This window comes from Sorex araneus, chromosome 7, assembly GCF_027595985.1.
Source record: "Sorex araneus isolate mSorAra2 chromosome 7, mSorAra2.pri, whole genome shotgun sequence".
Taxonomy (NCBI): Eukaryota; Metazoa; Chordata; class Mammalia; order Eulipotyphla; family Soricidae; genus Sorex; species Sorex araneus.
In genome coordinates this window covers 69,204,574-69,219,998 of record NC_073308.1, presented here as the reverse complement: position 1 = coordinate 69,219,998, position 15,425 = coordinate 69,204,574, and positions in this window count along the sequence as shown.

Below are 15,425 nucleotides of genomic sequence, written 5' to 3'. Positions count from 1 at the left end.
CGGAGAAGGGCAGACGCCGCAAGGCCTGGGCTCAGTAGGCTCTGCCAGTCCTACTCTTCTTTTTTTTTTGGGGGGGGGGGTTGTCACACCCAGCAATGCACAGGGGTTACTCCTGGCTTTGCACTCAGGAGTTACTCCTGGCAGTGCTCAGGGGACCATATGGGATGCTGGGAATCAAACCTGGGTCGGCCGCGTGCAAGGCAAATGCCCTACCCGCTGTGCTATCATTCCAGCCCCAGTCCCACTCTTCTTGAGGGCCCCAGATGCCAACTTGGGGTGTGGCTCAGAGCCAGGACTCAGTTTCCCGGGCATCCTGGGCTGTGATTTCTGAGCGGAATTTTGCTTTCAGTCCCTCCGTGATGGGCCTTTCACACAGCTGACTCCTCGAGGTGTCTGAAGGGGTTTTAAATTGTTCCGCCCTGCTCACCTTCCAGCCCCTCGTCCACGGCCGTCCCTGCCTTGCCCATACTTTTGCTGGCCAGAAAGTTTATTGCATCAACCCACTTTCCCCTGGCTTCCTGCCACGCTCCTTGGTTGCTCTCTGCCCCCACCACTGTGGTCATGGGCGCAGCCATCAGTACTGCTCCAGACCACAGCTGTACCCTGGGGGCCTCCCCCGGCCTGCCCGGCTTGCCCCGTGCTGCCTGAGGAGGACAGGGTGGCACCCCGGCATCTGGGCCGGGCTCCACTCAGTGCTCTCGGTTCTCCCCGTGCACGCCGAGATGCAGCCTGCTCTTCGCACACCACCTGCAGACCTAAGTTCGTCCTCCTCAGCAGCAGGCAGTAGAGACACAGTGATTTTATTCCTTCCCCCTTCCACGCCTTTCCCCAGTCCCGGCTGGTGCCGACTTACAGAACTGATGGCACTTTTGCAATCACCAGATTTTCAGAGGCGCCTCGGACTTGCACACCTCCCTCCACCCAGGGGAAGCAGTGGTGTCAGTTCCCCGCTGGACACTCCGGGGACAACCACAGTGTCTCCTGGCCGTGGAACGGACATAGGAGCACTGTGCCGGCTGCACTGAGCCCGCAGCCCTGGGTGGTGAGTTACTGGTACTGTCAGTGGGGAGAGGAGGCAGGCAAGGCAAGGCAAGCCTAAGGAATCACTGCCTGGCTCTTAAGGAAACGTATTTCTCACCAGCGCTACCCATTTGACGGTATTTTCACTGCACTTGTTTGCCTTCCCCCCAAACGAGCGATGTCACCAGCCCATTTTGCCACCCCAATCTTAGTCCCCCCCCCCCAAGCCTGTCAGCAAGAAGGTGGAGCTGCAAAAATCCAAGTTCATGGCGACACAGACTCCGTTCTCCTCCTTCCTACTCCCCCTTTTGGAGTAAAAGCTAAGTAGAGCACCACGGACCCCAGGGACATGCCCAGAAAGAGGAGAACGCCCCCATAGAGGTCGTGCTAACCCACTGAATAGGGTTCCGAGTGGCTGTCGGGGTGGGCTGGCAGGCCTGGTGTGGCTCTGTCCTCAGAGGAGAGACTGGGCCTGGCTGCATGGTGACTCACAGGGCTAACTGCGTTGGTAACAACTGCAGAGACTGGGGGGGGGGGGGTGGAGCGCGCAGGCCGTGGGGGAGGGGGCATGAAAGGGAAGCATTCACAGCGCATCAAGGGCACCCAGCGAAGGTCTGGAGCCAGGATGGAGCTGGAGAAAATTCCTCCTGCTGGAAATAGGAGTGGCGTGGTGCAGAGGACGAGGGGACTCTGGGTGACCTGATTTGATGGCAGCCACAGGAAGCGCAGGGCAGCCTGCCCTGACCCCCGGGAAGTGGGGGAGATAATGGAGAAGGCATCGCCGTTGCCATGGCGTTCAAATTCCTCGCACCACATGAAGCTGCTTTTCTCTCTCTGCCTCGATTCCGGGTGCTTGCAACATGTTCATGTCACCGCACTCTATCTGCTAAACTAAAATTAGACTGTCAGGGCGGGGGAGGGGCGGCACCGCCCGGCTCTGCCCGGCTGGGTCCACTGTCTACAGCAGGCCTCTGCGCCCGGCCTGCTCCTCTCTGCCTTGGTGCTCGGGAGCAAAACCCGAGTCAGGCCTGGGCCTGGCGAAGCTGCCGAGCCACAGAAATTGAAAAAAAAAAAAATGTATAGGAAACCTTTTTCTTTTTTTCTTAAAAGAAAAATAGTTTTTATTGAATCACTGTGAGTTAGACCCTTTGAAACCTTTCTCACAGAGGCAGTTGTTTTAGAAATTAGTCCCCCAAAAATCAATGGGATGTAGACATTTGAATACTACAACTACAATCAAAAACAAGTGTTTTCCCAAGCGTTATTTTGTTACCTCGTGTATAGATAGATACAGATGTAGTGTTCCTGGGCCATCGCTGGGATTCTTGCTTCTCACACTTGGTCGTAGCAAATGTTCCAGGACAGCCCGAGGACCGTTTCCGGACGCTGCCATGCTCAGAGCGGTTGCAGGCAGCTGTCTCATTCTGTCCCTCGAGGCTGAGACCCCAACCTTGCCCCGCAGACTCAGTATCCGGGCTCCAGAGTGGCCTGGAGCCCACGCTCTTGGAGAAGCGCCTGTGTCTGCTTCACAGCCCCCGGCAGGGCCTGCTGTTACTTGTTCATTTGCCTGTTATTTCTCAGCGGGGGCCATACCCAGCAGTGCTCAGGAGCTACTGCGTGTGTCTCCGGGAACTGAACCCAGGCCTCCCCCATGCAGAGCCCACCCGGACCCCTTGGAACCATCTCCCTGGCCTGGAAATAGGGGTTTTCTTTCACCTGTGTGTCTGTGTGTGCCGTGATGCAGCCCGGGGCATCACACATGCAGGACAAGAGTGCTGCTCGGGGCCCAGGCATGGGGTCCTGAAGGGGACGCGGCTGTGCTGGGATGGGGCCACTCAGGGTTTCGGGGTGCCCAGCTCCAGGTGCTCTCCCCCTCCGCCCTTCGCTCCGATGGGAGGTGTCGCCTCACAGGAACTCCCAGGGCAGATGGGTCTTTTCGGGTCCAATCAGGATTCTGGCTGCAAATCCAGTAGCCAGAAATGGGCCATGCGCCTGGCCTCGGTTCCGTGGACACAGGGGCTGAGCGCTTGAGACCCCCAATGTGGAAGTGACACCCTGGCCCCTTCACCCGCCTTCCCAGGAGGGACTTCCCAGGAGGGACCCACCTCATAGCCTACAGGGCCCTCCCCGCTCTTTGAGGAAGATGTGAGCGACGTTCTGGAACCTTCTGGCTATGCCTCAAGTGCCCAGCTCAAGTGCGGTTGCTGTGCAGAGGTGCACCCAGGCAGTCAGTGCTGGAGGGGACACTCGAACCCGAGCCCCATCCCCGAGCTCGCAGTGGGCAGCAGGCCAACTCCTTCTTGGTCCTTTTCCCTCTGGCCAAGCCCTCCCCCCGGGGAGAGGGGCGCCTCACAGCGGGCTCTCCCCCCGCCAGGCCCCCCGCCGGGAAAAATGCTCACGGGGAAAGCAGGGGCCCTGCGTGGCTTCTCTCCTCGAAGAGCTCGTTTCCGGCCACGGGTCTGTGTGTCCAGTGGGCAGAGAGCAGCCAGGCCCACCAGGAGGGCGGGAGCCTCCGCACAGTGGGGACGGACGGCCCTTGCCCGCATGGGGCTGCGCCAGGGCCCACCCCTGGCACCCGCAGGGTCCCCCAAGCTTGCAGGGCAGCGGTGTGGGGATGTGGCTGCAGCCCCGGGGGCTTCTGGAAGTAACGGGGCTTGGGGTGGGGGAGGCTGCCCGCCCCCACTCTGAGAAGACCCCAGAGTTTTCAGCCTGAAACTCAGTGTGGCTGGGCTCTTGGTCGGCTTGGCGTCTCTGCAGAGATTAGTCGGGAGGCAGAAGAGTTGGGCTGCGGGGGCGCTGGCAAGGGGGCTCTGGCAAGGGGTCCCGACCCGCCCCGCTCCTGAGGGAGCCCCCGAGTTTTCATTAGAAGGAGGCTGTAGCTGTGATTAGCAGCTGGGCTTCCGGCTCCCGGAGATCAGCCGTGACTGTGGGAAACTGGGCCGATGACTCTTGCTCCGTCATCCTGTATTTATCACTTTTGGGGAAAAGTGCTCAGTGGAGCACCGGCTCAGTCTCGCCAAAAGGCTCAGGTGGACTTTTTCCGGGTTTCTAGAGCAGACCTTTGCCAGTGCTTTCTCCCTTGGGCCCGGTGAATCTCAGGAGAACTTACTGTGACCCCCCCAAGGAGGGGCTGCTGGATTCAAGGGTGTCTGCAGGAATGACTTCAGGGGACATGTCTCGGAAGTCAGAGGCAGGCCTGGAGGTGAGGCGGGCAGCGTCACCTGGTCCTGTGAGACTTCCTCCCCCTGTCCTTGACCCCCAGGCCACTGACCCCTCTTAGAGCCACACAAACCTCCCTGTTCTCGAGGGAACAAGTGCCCAGTTTGGTTTTGCCAGATTCGCTTCAGAATTAGAGCACATGTATTTTCCATTCAGAGGGTATTCGATTTGGTCTTTTTCACCCGCTGATCTCTCTGATGTTGACATGCGCACTGCCACGCCAGAGCCTGAGCACAGAGCCCGGAGAAAGCGCTGAGCACCGCCGAGACGCAAAATAAATGACAGCAGAAGACTTCAGTTGGGAGCAGATTTCTAAATTTCTTTCCCAGGCTTTGTTTTCTTTCTGTGTAATATAGAAAATAATTCTATGGTCACTGTGATAGGTCTTGAAAAATTCTCTTTTCATTTCATCGCCGTGATTTCCAAAGCCGCCGCTGCTGTGGCCTGAGGGGCCGCCCTTGCTCTCTGGCCGCCCCTTTCTCACATGTCTGAGCTTCCCCAGCAACTCGGAGCAGTGCGAGATGCTTCGGTGCGGTCCGGCTAGCTTGGCTGTGCCCGGAGGAGGCTCAGCTTTCAGCCCCCCCGTACCTGTCGGCCAGCGCTCCTGAGGCATCAGAACCCCCAGAAGCCTGCCGGGGCTCTGCCTTGCTGCGGTCAGGTCTGCCCAGCGCCCTGCAGGGTCTAACCCCGTCCACTGCCGCAAGCAGCTGCCTCCGGCTGAGATGATTCTTCTGTTCCCAGAATACAGGCCAGTTCCGGCAGGCAGGGCCCCGCCTGGCTGTCCCTGTCAGCTTTCCCCGGAATTCTCTGTCCTGTGTTTTCTCGGAACCAGGTTTGGACTTGGTGTAAAAGGCTTCCTGGGCCACCCAGCTATAGCAGCTGCCCTTCTGTCTAATGTCCCCTGGGTAATTTGCATCCTCCGTCCAACTCTCCTTGTTTATTCATTTATGTGTGTGTGTGTGTGTGTGTGTGTGTGGTAAACAGGATGTAGTTTATGCAAATCTTCATTTTTAAGACTCTGTACCTGAAACTTATATCATGTTATAACCCGATGTTATTTCAGTGAGAAATTAAATTATATTAAATTATATTCATTTGATTTATGATTTCCTAAAATTCTGGGGGAAATTTTGTGATTTCTCTTTTGATCAGCACCTTAATTGTAACTGTCTGGTATTATTAGTTAGTTATCATCTAGCCAATTTTCTAAGCGAAAGGACATGCCATTTAGTAGGCAATCTACATTGCATTTTTTCCAGTTTTTTTTTAAATTTTATTAAATCACCTTGAGATAAACAGTTACAAAGGTTTTTGCCTGCACCTTGTTGGATATCATTGGTTTGTCCTTTCCCCCTTGCCACTAGGAGCTTAGGTTTATCAGTCACACCCATCAAAGTGCTCCCGAGTCACTCCCATTCCTTTGTTTATCTATAACCACTTCTACCAGTTTATCTGCTCTTCCTCTAATCAAACTCTGTTAATTGGTAAGGTCAGAACTTCCTAGGACACTGAATATTATAACATTGCCTTTCTCTCCTCTTTATGCCTTTTGAATAATTTACTTTAAAGCTGTGTCTCTTTTGTATAGACACAAGAAGACAATATTATGTTTTTATAACTTAAGACTTAATTGGCCTCGATATTCCCTCCTGGGCATCTGCTTTCTCCACTTAAGCCTCAGTTGCCCTCAGTTCCTAGCACCCCAAAGTAGGGTCCCCGACGTGGGACGGGAAGGATCCAGGGCAAGCGGTGAGTTATGTGCTACCCTGGCATCGAGATGGGCCTGGCCAAAGTGCCTAATTCTTAACTATAAGTTAAGAGCTTGATCATAGACAAATGCTGTCATGATCCAATAGTAATTATGAGACTGGGACCCTGCCAGGCATAGGAAAGACTGATCTGGCCTGAGCACTGTAGTCTGAGATTGAGATGGCCCCAGGAGAGCAATTCTATAAGCTTTAATGCATCTCTTATTGTGTCCATACAAAATAATTAATATTATGTATTCTTATATGTTTGCTGGCTGAGGAGAAGAGAAACACATTCATGGGACTCTGCCCTTGGGTGGATCCTCCTGCTGAAAGAGAGATTCTGTCCTAGTGAAGGCATTCCCCTAAGGGATAGAACTATACCCCCTATGGATTGTAACCACACCTTTGGATAAGCCCCAGGCGGCTGGGGGACGGGGAGATTTAAGGTAGCTGTATGAGGGGGCAGGGGGAGAGTTCCAGAGGAGAGTGTATAGAGGGAAGATTGGAATAAACTGCAAGTGAGACCAACCATCTTGGCTCCGTTCCTTCCTTCGCCTGCCACATCTTCGCCTTCAGCCTCCCCGGGGTGGGGGAAGCGGCTGGAGGCTACCGAACTCGGGTGGCGGGAGAGACAGCTGCTGCCCTAGGCCCTGTGCCTGTCTCGGTGCGGTGAGGCATCCCTTTCCTCGCCCGCGCCTTTTCTTTTTATTTTTATACACACCTGGCAATGCTTTGGTGTTGCTCTTGTCTCTGCACTCAGAAATGACTCCTGGCAGAGCTCAGGGACCATATGTGACGTCAGGATGGAACCTAGATCTGTCCCATGCATGGCGAGTGCCCTACCCACTGTACTCTCTCTCTCCAACCCCTTATTTGTTCATTGTGTCCATTCTGATCCCTGGGAAAGTGAAAGAGAGAGGCACCTCTCTATACACTATCCAAGTGGCTTTTGTAGAAACTACCTGATTGGTCTTTATCTGGCGTTCTGATGTATGTGACATTCAATAATCAGAGCGATCAGAGTTTCAAAACCTCATTTACTTAGGGTGTAACCAATCAGAGTGTAGTTTCCAAACATCTTTTACATAGGGGTTAACCAATCAGACAAGAGAAGCAGGGTGGGATAATTCAAGCATAAAAACACAGGTCCCAAAGTTTTTGAAAGGGTGTTTCTGGGTCTCAGTCCTGAGCCTGGTGGCTGCGCTCTAACACTTCAGAATCGTAACTAAGAGCCACGGCACTGGGTCCTCTGGGGGTCCACGTGCTATTCTTTTTTTTTTTAATCTCTTAGAGGTTATTTAATTTGATTGTATACTAATAGAATCAGTTCAAGTTTCCCTTTCTTTTTTAAATTAAATTTTATTTTAACTTTTATAAACTTGTTCACAATAATTCATTACATTTAACATTTCAACACCAATCCCACCACCCTTGCACCTTCCCACCTCCATGTTTTGAATGTTTCCACCCCAAATCCCAAACCATGCCCCCAAAGCAGAACTGAAATAATTAGTTTTGTATTGCTTGTTACGAATAGTTCGCTAAAAATGGTTCAAAAAGGTTTCCTTGTGTAAGAGATTCCCCCTCCCCTCCCTGAGACTGGTTGCCTTCTGCTTTGAACCCCATCAAACGTGGTGTGCTGCTGTTGGCACCTCAGTGGTGTAGAGTATTCACGGCCACACACTCCCGTAATTCTAGAATTGAAAATACGGTTCTACAGCGGACTCACCCCTGGCAAGGCTTGTCTGAGCCCGGGAAGAGCAGCCAAGAGCATGGCAGCGACTGGGTTCCGGAGGGTTTTGGCTGCCGGGGCTCTGTTGGGGCCAAGAGGGCCCTGGTCTGCCCCCTCTCCTGGTTGCCCCTGATGAGACAGTCTGGTGCGGGTCTGCGGCATGTCCTGCATGTGCCTCTTCCTCGCCAAGTACCTGGGTGTCCACTCACCCTGTAACGTTTCCTGCTGCCTGGCGTGGTTGGCCTGCTTTCCCGGCGCAGGCTGAAGCGTCTTCCTCGTGCTGATTATGTGCTTGATGCTTTTCGTTTGTTTTGGTTCGGGTGGTCCCCTGGAGGAGTGCCGGGCTTCCCACATGCCCTCCTGCGGAGTTACGTCACGGAGCCTGTTGGATGACTTAACTCACAGGTTCATGGTCTTTGTCAGGCGGTGAACAGTTTAATTGCCACCCACTGCCTTCTAGAGGGCTGGTGTTTTCCTAAAGAGGAAGAGGGCGATTCTGTCACTGTATTTCTACACCCTCGCACCCAAGTTAGAAAAAGAATGATTTAAAAGAAAAAAAAAGTCAAGACATTCTATTTCTCAGAATCCCCCCACGTGGCGGGATTCATAGCTTTGCGTTCTAGACCGAGGTGGAAAGCTGGCGTCCCACGGCTGAGTTTTGATTATGGGTTTGAAAAGAGAACCTTTGTAGGCTGGGACCCACAGCCCCGGGCCTGACAGGCGGCCCAGGCCACGAAGGACACGTTCCCGAGTCTCTTTGTATGTTGTTAGTTTCCCACACCGAAGTGAGGTGCTTTTTTCCCTGTGAATAATGCTGCTGGCTAGCCCTGGCGGGGGCAAATGCTGAAACTCTAGGAAGCAAAAGGGGAAAATGAGCAAGAAATACGGCGTTAAGCGCTTGTCCCGACTAGGAGGCATGAGGATTAGTCACCTCCGAAGACAGAGCACGGAGCTGGGATTTGGGTGTGGAGGATCTCAGAGCCAGCAAGGGCGAGGCCGGCTGTCAGAGCCACACTCCAGCCCATCCCTGGGGGTACTGAGCTGTGGGGGAGGGGCCTCAGGGTGGCCATGGAACATTCCGGAATGACAGGAGACAGAGCACGGAGGGCAGCGGCCAGCATTCCACGCATTCAGCTCCAGAGGCTCAAAGGACATGGGAGAATTCTTGCATGAAGCCGAGATCAGAGGCTGGGCTGCAATTCACCGCCAGCGTGGGGCGTTTGCGCAGCGGGAGGCTGGGGGTCTCCCGGGCCCACCATTGTGCTACTTGGGGGCTGAGCTTTTTTGTTTTGTTTTGTTTTGTTTTTGGGTCACACCCAGCGATGCACAGGGGTTACTCCTGGCTCTGCGCTCAGGAATTACCCCTGGCGGTGCTCAGGGGACCATATGGGATGCTGGGAATTGAACCCGGGTCTGCCGAGTACAAGGCAAACGCCCTACCCGCTGTGCTATTGCTCCAGCCCCCTGGGGGGGCTGAGCTTTTGCCTCCTGAGCATGAGACCCTAGCGGGGACCGACCCCTTATCACAGGGGAGCTCTTAAGGGATTTCCCGTGGTCTTGCCGCTTTACATGCGTGTGTGCGTGCGTGTGTGTGTGTGTGTGTGTGTGTGTGTATGTGCGCGCGCAGCCAGGGATGGAACCCGGCCAAGCCACAGCCCCGCCCCTCGCCAGTGTCACTAGAGTAGCGATGTAGGAAGAGACCCATTCTCTGGATTTTCCCCTCACGTTGGGAGCGCATGTTGAGGGCCCCCCGCTGGGAGCGGAGCAGGAGCAGGTGTGCTTAGGCGCGTGTGTCCCACAGGCTGCCACCGAGGCCAGACGGGCCAAGGACACACCAGGCGAGCGACTTCGCAGTGGCCTCCTCGCCCCGCCGCGGCGGGAGGTCTGCGCGCTCCGAGCTCCAGACGGGCGTCCTGGTGAGGGTGTCCTGGTGAGGGCGTCCCGGTGAGGGTGTCCCGGTGAGGGTGTCCCGGTGATGGAGACAGGAATGTGGAAATGAACCCAAGATTGTCACTCAAGGCTGTTCCATGAGACTGAGAACAGCAATATTTCCTAATGAAGAGAACACAGGTTTTTTTTTTGTTTGTTTGTTTGTTTGTTTGTTTGTTTTTTGCTTTTTTGGGTCACACCTGGCGATGCACAGGGGTTACTCCTGGCTCTGCACTCAGGAATTACCCCTGGTGGTGCTCAGGGGACCATATGGGATGCTGGGATTTGAACCCGGGTTGACCATGTGCAAGGCAAACGCCCTACCCGCTGTGCTATCTCTCCAGCCGCCTAGAGAACACAGTTTTTAATTTTAAAAAAATTTTTTTAATTGGTGCGGGAAGGCACCCCTGCTGGGGCTCGGGCCTTCCTCCTGGCTGCGCTCAGGGATCACTCCTGGACATGCTCAAGGAACCACATGTGATGCCGGGGGTTGAACTGAGGCCAGTGCTGCCCCTCCCCCAACCCCATACTGTCTCTCCAGCCTGATGCACAGTGTTTGTGTGCGGTGTGGTAGAGACCCGTGTGCATCCAAGCCAACAGGTTCAGAATTTCAGACATGGGGCTGGAGCGATAGCACAGCGGGGAGGGTGTTTGCCTTGCATGTGGCCGACCCGGGTTCGATTCCCAGCATCCCATATGGTCCCCTGAGCACTACTAGGAGTGATTCCTGAGTGCATGAGCCAGGAGTAACCCCTGTGCATCGCCAGGTGTGAGCCCCCCCCCAAAAAAAAAAAAAGAATTTCAGACGTTTCATCTCTACCCTACATCTCTACATCTGTCTCTGTGATCTCTTCACTGGCGTTAGTCCAGGGGGAGCCAAGGGGAGATGTGGGTCACACGTGCACAGCTCTCCACAGTGAGGCGTCACATGTGAGCCACATGTGTCTACTTCTGCAGGGACAGTGCCCCGAGGAAAGATACGTCTCGCTGGCCTGTCTGAGGCTGAGGCCGGTCCCGGTTCCCCGGAAACCGCGTCACTGCCACCGTGTGAACCCCCCTGCGCACCACCCCACAGACCAAGGGGAAGGGAGGGGGGAGGAGGGTCAGTGCCGGAGTCCTTCCCACAGCGCTGTCCTCTACACGGGTGTCTTCTGCCCCAGGCGGCTCTGTCCCCTACGGGGAGCCGGACTGCTTGCCGCTCCGGCCCAGTCACCCTCTGTCCAGCAGCCGCGACGGCGCCGCTTAGCCTGGCTGCCGGAAGCAGACTGTGGGCAGCTGAGGGTCGCGTTGGAAATCGTTTTAGGTCCTGCTTAGCGGCGGCCGCGGTGCTGACACTGCAGTTCCGCGTGGAGTGGGGGATTGAGGCGCCACCAACGCCGGCCACGGTGGCTGAGGAGCTGCCGTCTTCTCTCCCTTGTGGTTCGGTTCTTCCGAGGCCCATTCTCCTGCCTCGGCTGCAGCTAGGTACGGCCGGGTGTGGGTCAGGTGACCCAGGAGCAAGCTCCAGCCCCGGGCCGTGTTAGGGCCTGAACTCGAGCCACGACTCCTGAGGGGTCGGAGGGCTCCCAAGCACTGCCCAGGGCCCCGGGGCCAGTCCTGGCGCCATTCAGCCCGGACCCCACTAGTGCCGGGCCTCCTGGGGGTGCCGGGGTCGCAGGAGCCAGGACCAGGACTCGAGGCTTCTCCCCAGCAAGGGCTGCCCTTCGCCGACTCCTTGGACCCTTGAACAAAGTGGGGTGTTTGGGTTGTTGCTGTTGTTTGTTTTAGGTTGTTTGTCCCATGCAAGGCAAGTGCCTCACCTCCTTAGTATCTCTCTGGCGGCCTGGCCTGAAGAAAGCTTCCCCCCACTTTTTTTTGAGGGGTTACTACACCTGGGGGTGCTCAGGGATCACTCCCGGCAGCTCAGGGATCACTCCCGGCAGCTCAGGGGACCATGAGGGGTTCTGAGGGTCAAACCTGGGCCAGCCCAGGTCCTTGCCCCTCCAAGAAAAGTTCTTAACCACATTTAGCCATAGCAGGATCTTCTATTAAATGGGGCCAGAGAGATAGTGCAGCGGGTAGGGCGCTTGCCTTGCATGTGGCGGTTGGTGGCTGATTCATCCCGCGTACGGCCTCCCGTCCCCTCGAGAGCCGTCCTCGAGTGCAGAGTCAGGAGTGAGCCCTGAGTTCCACCAGCTGTGATCGCCAACGAAGCCAAAATAAAATAAAAATGCAAAGGAGCCTATTGTAATACCCTTCCCTGGGTTAGTGAGAGAAGCCATTGAAACCCATCCACTGCTCAGTTCTCAAAGCAAATTCACAGGTGCAGTCGACTCTGGGGAGCACAGCGCCCTCTCTAGATAATGGGGGTCACTGCACTCCTTGCTGCACTGAGAGTGGGGGTTGATGATTGTGCAGTGTCCCTGGGTTCCCTGAAATCTACCTGACTGAGTGGCTTAAGGGACAGAACTGTGTCGTCCGTTCTGGAGGCTGGAGGCCTGGTGCCCGCGCATGGCTGGCCCTGCTCCCCCTGCCCTGGGGAGGGGGCACCTTCCTGACATCGTCATGGCTCCGCGCTGCGTTGTGTCCGCCTGTCTTCACCTGGTCTTCCCAGGGCCAGCGCCTGGCGCGAGTGTGTCCAGAAGCCCCTGTGCAGCAGACCCAGTCACGCCAGCCTCAGGCACCCAGTCCACGAGCCCGGGCTCAGCCCAGTCGCTGCTTACATCGAGGGCCTGGCACCTGCGCTTCCGCTAAATTGTTTGAGGGGCCTGAAGGGAACCCGCTTCAGCCATGGGGACGCCCTTTCGGGCATCCGCCAGACCAGCGCCTCAGGGGTTCCTACCTCACGTTCCAGAGATGTCTCAGCAGGGACGGTGCAGCGAAGGACGCCCAGTCAGCGGGGGCTGGCCTGAGAGTGAGGCATTGAGCTTCGGAGTCCTCCCTCCCTCCTCTCTCTCCTCCCTCCCTCCTTCCCCGGGGAGCAGGAAGGAGCGGACAAGGCAGCCTGTCCCACTAGGTGCTGCTGGGGAGGAAGGGGTGGGCCGGGATGCGGCCAGGGGACTTGGGACTTTGTGCTCTTTGGTGGGAAACGATGAGGGAACCGCAGGGCAGGGGCAGGGCCGCTCAGGGTGCCCCGAGAGGGCAGAGCTGCCCCCTGAGACCACTTAGCTCTCCAGGGCTGTGGCCCAGGGCCCGGCTGGTGCCGCCAAAAACACCTCCAACTCCTGAGGTGATGGACTTCCAGTTCATTTTTGGTAGTCAAGCATTCAGAAACCTTTGACTGTTTTTTCTTTTTTTTTGACCCTCTACCCCGTATGGGTTTGTGGACCCCTTAAACTCACCCCTGTTGATGAAGCTGGGCAGCAGACAGGTCTGGGAACTGCGGGAGACCGGGGGATCAGAGGGCAATGGGCTTTGGCTGACCGAGAGGGCCACCGGGGCATGGACGGGCCCGGGTGCTGCTGTGCCCGCGCTGAGCCAGCCCACGTGCTTCTCCGCGAGCTCTGAACCCCTCCCCGCACCGGGCGCGCCTCGAACCCCTTCCCGCACTGGGCGCGCCTGGCGAGGGCCGGTTGCTCCTCGTCCTCTGCGGGTCGGGGGCTGCAGCGGACACCTGGGCAGGCAGCTCCGGTTTCCCCGGATGGACCAGGGGGCTTCTCCCCGGGAGTGGGGGGGCCGGGCTGGGGCTCCCTTCCTTCCCAACCTCTTCCCTAGCCCCTGCACTGCGCACCCACACCCCAAGAGCAAGGACAGAGGCTCGTAGGCACCCTCCACCCCTGGGCGCCAGCTCCTGCCTCTGCCAGGCGGAATCCAGATCGCACTGCTGGCCTCGGAAGGGCGAAACTGAGGCATGACAGGCGGCAGAAGTCAGGAAAATCAGGTGTGCCCCAGGTTCAGTCACAGGAACTGAAGCAGATTCAGTTTCCCAGCCATGAAACTGTGTAACCGACCAGCCTGAACCCACCTGGGAAAGCTCCTGGGCCCAACAAGGGGGCTCAGTCAATCACTAGGCCCCAGAAATGAGTGGCATACGGACCACCAACTGCTGGTGGAAATGATTGTTTACCTGTTGCCTGACCACTGTTACCCTAGGCACTTGCCAAATTGTTTGGTAACTACGTGAGATTTCTTTCTAAAACAATAACTGCATGTACTGCTTATGTAATCGAACCCTGCGGAAACTGCTTGCCCTTGAAGGTCCGGGTCGCTATCAAGAGACCACTCTGGGGGTGAGATAGTTGACCCCAACATACTGGAATAAAACTCCTATTGCTTTTGCATTATCGAGTTAGTGTCTGTCCGTGTCGCTGCTTGGGACCCCGAAGTCCCGGGCTTAACAGCCCGAATTTAAAGCTGAAGTTCCATGTCCAGCGAAGGGGAGGTTTGAAGTCAGTGGGGAATTCTTGAGGGAGACTAGGAGGAAGTTTGGGTCTTCCTTTGACCCGTGGTCTCTAACCCCACTTGGCCGCTGGGATGAATTCCCTCTTAGCTTTCCTCCTAAAAAACAAAAGTGGACGGCTGGAGAGACACCACAGGGCTTAAGGCACTTGCCTCGCACCCCTGTTCGGTCCTCAGCACCGCAGTACAGGGTGCCCTGAGCACTGCCGGGAGGGACCTCTGAGCGCAGAGCCAGGGGTAGGTCCGAGCACAAAAACAAAGCCAACTCGAAGTGGGGCGGTGAGTGCGTCCTTCCCCCTCCACTGACGGAGAAATCATTCATTGTGAGGCCTTCTGCGCGAGCCCCAGAAGGTGGTGGAAATTTCCCGAGTGTCGACACCCTTGTTCTCTGGCATTGGTATTCCACGGCAGCTGGCCCCGAGCCGGGCGGGGACGGCCGGAACTCCCGCAGCTGCTGAGCAAGTGCTATTTATGGTGTGGGGGGTGTCGGGAGGGGGGCTACAAAGAATGGAATTTTTTTCCCCTCTGGAAGCAAGCAACAGGAAGTAGACTGATAGCGGCCACGGCCACGCTGGGACAGAGGCCCATTGTGCCTGCCAGACCCGTGTGTGAGCACCAGAGCCGCCCCGAGGGCTCGGTAAACATGGGTGGCTGGCTCTGCACCCCGTTTCTTGTCCTCTGGGTGGGGGAGCTCAAGAACGCACAGTTTAGAAAATGAATTTTTTTTTTCTAAAAACAGAGCTTCTAGGGGCCAGAACGGTAGTACAGCAGGGAGGGCGTTTGCTTTGCACGCAGCCAACCCAGCTTTGATCCCTGACACTCCATATGGTTCCCAAGCACCACCAGGAGTGATCCCCGAGTGCAGAGCCAGGAGTAACCCCTGAACACCACTGGCTGTAGCCCAAATACCACCCCTCTCCCCCCCGAAATAGAGTTTCTATTCTTCTCTAAGTGCACAGTGGGATGGAGTAGAGAGTAGAATGTTCCAGATACACCCTGTTCCCCGCAGCCTGTTGACAGCCTCCTTCATAATCAACATCTGCACCAGTCACCCTCCCCCCCACCACCCCTGAGTCACACCCACCCACAGTTCCAAGTTTACACTGGGCCTCTCTCCCCGTCATGCCTGTCCTGTGGGTTCTGACAAACGTACTGCAGTGACGTTGAGTTGGTTCCAATCCCCCTGACCTCCCTCAGCGCTCGTCCTGTTTCTCCTCCCATCTGAGCCCCTGGCAAGCCCTCGTGCGGTCACAGCCTCCTGAGTGAGGGCTTCTTCCTAGAGGGCAGCGCGTGGGGGCCACACAGCACAGCGCCTTCCTTGCTCACGTGCGTGCAAGTGGCTTCTCACGCCTGGAGGGTCATTTCTTTGTGCCCTACCACATTATTTTGCATTCAGG